Genomic DNA, 5,000 nt, shown 5'->3' with positions numbered 1-5,000 from the left:
TTGGGCACTCGCCTTGGACACTAGCCTTGCACACAGTCCTTGCACACTAGGCATGCTTGGGGGGCAGATCCAGCATCAAGTGGACGGGTCTAGGCATTCTTGGGCTCAGATCCCGCATCGTCTCGTCGCGTCTGGGCGCAGATCCCGCATCGTCTCGTCGCGTCTTCAGAAGTCGTCGCTAACAGCACCTTTGGTTGCCACTGGTGGTTAGGCTGGTTGGTTGCGCAAACCCTATAGGAGGGTGGCATGCTGGTGGGCGTTTTTGCCCGGATAGGCACTAGAATGTGCAGATTTTGGGCGTTTTTGCCTGGATAGGCTAAGGAATGGGCATGCTTTGGGCGTTTTTGCCCGGATAGGCACCGGAATGCTTGGCCTTGGCTTGTCCTAGCAGGGCATTGCTGGGTTGGGCTCCCTTGGCCTTTTGGGCGCCTTGGACGATGTCTTGCGAAGACCATGGGCACAAGGCCATGGCATATGGTGAGGAAAGGACCACGGTTGCCAAGGTTAGGCACCGGAATGCTTGGCCTTGGCTTGCCCTAGCAGGGCATTGCTGGGTTGGGCTCCCTTGGCCTTTTGGGCGCCTTGGACGATGTCTTGCGAAGACCATGGGCACAAGGCCATGGCATATGGTGAGGAAAGGACCACGGTTGCCAAGGTTAGGCACCGGAATGCTTGGCCTTGGCTTGCCAAAGCAGGGCATTGCTGGGTTGGGCTCCCTTGGCCTTTTGGGCGCCTCTGACGATGTCTTGCGAAGACCATGGGCACAAGGCCATGGCATATGGTGAGGAAAGGACCACGGTTGCCAAGGTTAGGCACCGGAATGCTTGGCCTTGGCTTGCCAAAGCAGGGCATTGCTGGGTTGGGCTCCCTTGGCCTTCCGGGCGCCTTGGACGCTGTCTTGGGAAGACCATGGGCACAAGGCCATGGCATATGGTGAGGAATGGACCACGGTTGCCAAGGCTAGGCATATAGAGAGGAATCGCATTTTTGCCCGGATAGGCACCGGAATGCTTGGCCTTGGCTTGCCATAGCAGGGCATCGCTGGGTTGGGCTCCCTTGGCCTTCCGGGCGCCTTGGACGCTGTCTTGGGAAGACCATGGGCACAAGGCCATGGCATATAGTGAGGAATGGACCACGGTTGCCAAGGCTAGGCATATAGAGAGGAATGGACCACGGTTGCCAAGGTTGCGCAAGTTTTGGGCATTTTTTGCCCGGATATGCCCAAGTATGCCCCGATAGGCCCGTTACGCCCCGGTATGAACGCGTATGCCCGGATAGACTCGGTATGCCTTGGGATACATGCGTATGCCCCGATAGGCTTGGTACGCCCCGATATGCGCACGTGTGCCCCAGTAGGGCTCGGTATGCCCCGGTATGTACGCGTGTGCCCCGATAGGCCCGGTATGCCCCGATATGCACACGTGTGCCCCAATAGGGGTCGGTATGCCCCGGTAGGTACGCGTGTGCCCCGTAATGCACGTTTCGCTGATCTCCCCGCATGTCCCGCCCCTATATGTAATACTTACTTACTTACTTACTTTCTTTCTTGCTTGCTTGCAATGGTTGGGAGTGCCCGGCATGCCCCGCTGCAGAGACCAAGGGCGCAATGACTTGGCACCGCGGATGCCGGGACTCCGGCACTTCCCGTGGCACTGATGGTTGGTTCCAAAGACAAAAGGCCGTGCAAGGCCACCGCACCGCGGATGATTTTGCTCGTGCTGGCGCCTTTGTGTGGCCAAAGAACATGCGCGAATGCTCCTGTCGGAAGGGTTGGTGTCCTGGCCCCGTCGGGTGTCACGAATGCTCGGTTGCGAAGACCATGGGACCAAAGCCATGGCACGTCGGATGATGGCTCCAGCTGGCGCCCCGGCACTTTCTGTGGCATTGATGCTCGGTTTCAAAGACAAACGTGCGCAGGGCCAGGGGACCGCGGATGACTGCTCGTGCTGGCCTCGTTGGGCGGCATTGATGGTCGGTTGCAAAGAAAATGCGCGATTGCTCGTGTCGGGGACTGGCAAGCCAAGGCCAAGCGAGCCATGGAAACGCGGATGATGGCTCCAGCTGGCGCCCCGGCACTTTCTGTGGCATTGATGCTCGGTTTCAAAGACAAACGTGCGCAGGGCCAGGGGACCGCGGATGACTGCTCGTGCTGGCCCCGTTGGGCGGCATTGATGGTCGGTTGCAAAGAAAATGCGCGATTGCTCGTGTCGGGGCCTGGCAAGCCAAGGCCAAGCGAGCCATGGCAACGCGGATGATGGCTCCAGCTGGCGCCCCGGCACTTTCTGTGGCATTGATGCTCGGTTTCAAAGACAAACGTGCGCAGGGCCAGGGGACCGCGGATGACTGCTCGTGCTGGCCCCGTTGGGCGGCATTGATGGTGTGTTGCAGAGAGCATGTGCGATTGCAAGTGTCGGCCGGGTTTGGGTTCCCTTGGGCTTTCGGGCGCCTTGGACGCAGTCTTGCGAAGACCATGGGCACAAGGCCCCGTCCTGGCCCCTTGTTCGATTCGCTCTCGTCTTGCGCTTGCTTCCAAGGTCCTCCATGACCTTCCCCATGGCCTTGCTAGATCCCCCCCATGACGCATGACCTCTGTCCGTTGATTGGTTTTGAGTGCACACCATGCCCGGCTTGGCACCGTGTTGTCGCGTGAGTGGCATTTGGATCGTGCATGGTGGTGGGCTACCTGCCAATGCGCACAAGCCTTGCACACTAGCCTTGCGCACGAGCCTTGCACAAAAGCCTTGGACACAAGCCTTGCGCACAAGCCATGCATACAAGCCTTGCTCACAAGCCTTGGGCACTGGCCCATCGCACTAGCCTTGCACACAAGCCTTGCGAACTAGCCTTGGGCACGAGCCTTGCGCACTAGCCTTGGGCACTAGCCTTGCACACAACCCTTGGGCACTAGCCTTGCGCACCAGCCTTGCCCACAAGCCTTGCACAGCAGCCTTGCACACTAGCCTTGCATACAAGCCTTGCACACTAGCCTTGCACCCAGGCCTTGCTCACTAGCCTTGGGCACTAGCCTTGCGCACTAGCCTTGGGCACTAGCCTTGCACACAGACCTTGGGCACGCAGGCCTTGCACGCTAGGCATGCTTGGGCAAGCAGCTCCCGCAACAAGTCGGCGGGTGTAGGCATGGTTGGGCGCAGATCCCGCATCGTCTCGTCGCGTCTGGGCGCAAACCCGTCGCGTCTCGTTGCGTCTTCAGAAGTCGTCGCTAACAGCACCTTTGGTTGCCACTGGTGGTTAGGCGGGTTGGTTGCGCAAACCCTATAGGAGGGTGGCATGCTGCGGGGCGCTGGAATGCGCAGGTTTAGGGCGTTTTTGCCCGGATAGGCACTGGAATGTGCTGGTTTTGGGCGTTTTTGCCTGGACAGGCTAAGGAATGGGCATGCTTTGGGCGTTTTTGCCCGGATAGGCACTGGAATGGGCTGGTTTTGGGCGTTTTTGCCTGGATAGGCTAAGGAATGGGGCATGCTTTGGGCGTTTTTGCCCGGGCAGGCACTGGAATGCCTGGCCTTGGCTGGGCATTGCTGGGTTGGGCTCCCTTGGCCTTTCAGGCGCCTTGGATGCTGTCTTGTGAAGACCATGGGCACAAGGCCATGGCATATAGTGAGGAATGGACCACGGTTGCCAAGGTTGCGCAAGTTTTGGGCATTTTTTGCCCGGATATGCCCAAGTATGCCCCGATAGGCCCGTTACGCCCCGGTATGAACGCGTATGCCCGGATAGACTCGGTATGCCTTGGGATACATGCGAATGCCCCGATAGGCTTGGTACGCCCCGATATGCGCACGTGTGCCCCAGTAGGGCTCGGTATGCCCCGGTATGTACGCGTGTGCCCTGATAGGCCCGGTATGCCCCGATATGCACACGTGTGCCCCAATAGGGGTCGGTATGCCCCGGTAGGTACGCGTGTGCCCCGTAGTGCACGTTTCGCAGAACTCCCCGCATGTCCCGCCCCTATATGTAATACTTACTTACTTACTTACTTTCTTTCTTGCTTGCTTGCAATGGTTGGGAGTGCCCGGCATGCCCCGCTGCAGAGACCAAGGGCGCAATGACTTGGCACCGCGGATGCCGGGACTCCGGCACTTCCCGTGGCACTGATGGTTGGTTCCAAAGACAAAAGGCCGTGCAAGGCCACCGCACCGCTGATGATTTTGCTCGTGCTGGCGCCGTTGTGTGGCCAAAGAACATGCGCGAATGCTCGTGTCGGAAGGGTTGGTGTCCTGGCCCCGTCGGGTGTCACGAATGCTCGGTTGCGAAGACCATGGGACCAAAGCCATGGCACGTCGGATGATGGCTCCAGCTGGCGCCCGGGCACTTTCTGTGGCATTGATGCTCGGTTTCAAAGACAAACGTGCGCAGGGCCAGGGGACCGCGGATGACTGCTCGTGCTGGCCTCGTTGGGCGGCATTGATGGTCGGTTGCAAAGAAAATGCGCGATTGCTCGTGTCGGGGACTGGCAAGCCAAGGCCAAGCGAGCCATGGCAACGCGGATGATGGCTCCAGCTGGCGCCCCGTCACTTTCTGTGGCATTGATGCTCGGTTTCAAAGACAAACGTGCGCAGGGCCAGGGGACCGCGGATGACTGCTCGTGCTGGCCTCGTTGGGCAGCATTGATGGTCGGTTGCAAAGAAAATGCGCGATTGCTCCTGTCGGGGACTGGCAAGCCAAGGCCAAGCGAGCCATGGCAACGCGGATGATGGCTCCAGCTGGCGCCCCGGCACTTTCTGTGGCATTGATGCTCGGTTTCAAAGACAAACGTGCGCAGGACCAGGGGACCGCGGATGACTGCTCGTGCTGGCCTCGTTGGGCGGCATTGATGGTCGGTTGCAAAGAAAATGCGCGATTGCTCGTGTCGGGGACTGGCAAGCCAAGGCCAAGCGAGCCATGGCAACGCGGATGATGGCTCCAGCTGGCGCCCCGGCACTTTCTGTGGCATTGATGCTCGGTTTCATAGACAAACGTGCGCAGGGCCAGGGGACTGCGGA

Source organism: Tasmannia lanceolata, unplaced genomic scaffold (genome assembly GCF_043159265.1).
Source record: "Tasmannia lanceolata isolate RefF3 unplaced genomic scaffold, GAP_Taslan_0.1 ptg000036l, whole genome shotgun sequence".
NCBI classification, from domain to species: Eukaryota; Viridiplantae; Streptophyta; class Magnoliopsida; order Canellales; family Winteraceae; genus Tasmannia; species Tasmannia lanceolata.
The sequence above is the reverse complement of the archived record's forward strand: the minus strand, read 5'-3'. Positions refer to the sequence as shown.